Source organism: Crocodylus porosus, unplaced genomic scaffold (assembly GCF_001723895.1).
Source record: "Crocodylus porosus isolate Cpor-Errol unplaced genomic scaffold, CroPor_comp1, whole genome shotgun sequence".
NCBI lineage: Eukaryota > Metazoa > Chordata > Crocodylia > Crocodylidae > Crocodylus > Crocodylus porosus.
The window spans coordinates 905,326-906,702 of NW_017728931.1; positions in this window are offsets into that span (position 1 = coordinate 905,326).

Genomic DNA, 1,377 nt, shown 5'->3' on the forward strand with positions numbered 1-1,377 from the left:
AAGAAGGCAGATGAAGGCAGGAGCAATAGCAGAGATGGCAACAGAGACAGTGGGTGGCAGTGAGAGAGATGAGGCCAGAGGGATAACAAGAGCAAAGGAGAGAAGGAGACAGAGTGGGAGCAGCTGGAGAAGGATCATTGGGAGCGTGATGAAATGTCAGCCCACCAGGAGTGGCACAGTGGGAAGATACAAAAGAGACACCATGAGATGGCAGTCCAGAGTGGATGCTACAGATAAGGGCAACGTTAACTGGCAATGGGGTACAGAAAGGATTGATGATGAACAGACGTGATTTTGTGGAGAAGGTACTATTCAAGATATTGCAGGCATGGGGCTGAGACAGAGCACCTCACCAGCATCCTTGCTTTCTCCAACTGAAAGACATAGCCACTGCCTTATTGTAACAAAGACGGGCATGAGAAATTTTGGAAGAAATATGCAGAGGAACTGGGGAAGGAGGAGTTAAAAGGGTTAATGTTTGTAGCAGTAGAACAGTCAAGGGAAAGAGTGATTATTATCCAAATGTATATGGATATATCCAAGGCAGAAGACATATAAAGATGTCTATAAAAATATTTGCACAGAGTTTTTTGGGTAGAGAAGGTGAGGGGCAACTATGCTTTTGGAGGGCTCAAACAGTGTTAAAACCAAATGAGTGGAGCCCAGTTGGGGTGCAGCACCTGCTATTGATGGGGCAGATTGGGGTTTTATAATATAACTTGGGCAACCCAAGCAATGTAGCAGATGTGGCAAGGAAGAGCACCTGACTGCACACTGTTCCCTCCTAGCGTGTTACAAATGTGAAGGGATGGGGCACAGAGCAGCAGAGTGCCAGGAGTCCATAAAATGCAGTATTTGTGGAAGGAGGAACACTTGTACCATAGGTGCCCAATAGCTTTTGCAACCAAGGTCAGAACCCCTGAGGAACCACAAGAATCAGAAAGGGACAGTGAGGAAGAGGAGGGAGGAGAGACTGAAATAGAAATGGTAGAGGAGACTCCATAGGGTGGAGAAATGGAGATAGAGGGAAGCAGAATCTCTGTAACAGATGCTGCACAAGAGATAATTAGAGATAAAATGGAAGGGGAGGAGGGTACAGCAAGCAAAGGATGAGACAACATGGAAGTGAGGGAGGGGAAGAAGGAAGAAAGCCAAGCTGGCAGACAACAGAAGTGATGATGGAACAAGGAAAGGAGCCAGAGAGGGAAAAGGAAGAAAGTGCAGGGACAGAAAGACAAGAAAAAGAAACCTGATAAAAAGGGAGGTGAGTCAGAGTCAGAGCCAAAAAGCAACTTCTTGCCATTAACTCCATCCATCATCATGCATCCACAGATGCATCTCGAGCAGGTCCAAGGAGGTGATCCTCACCCTCTATGC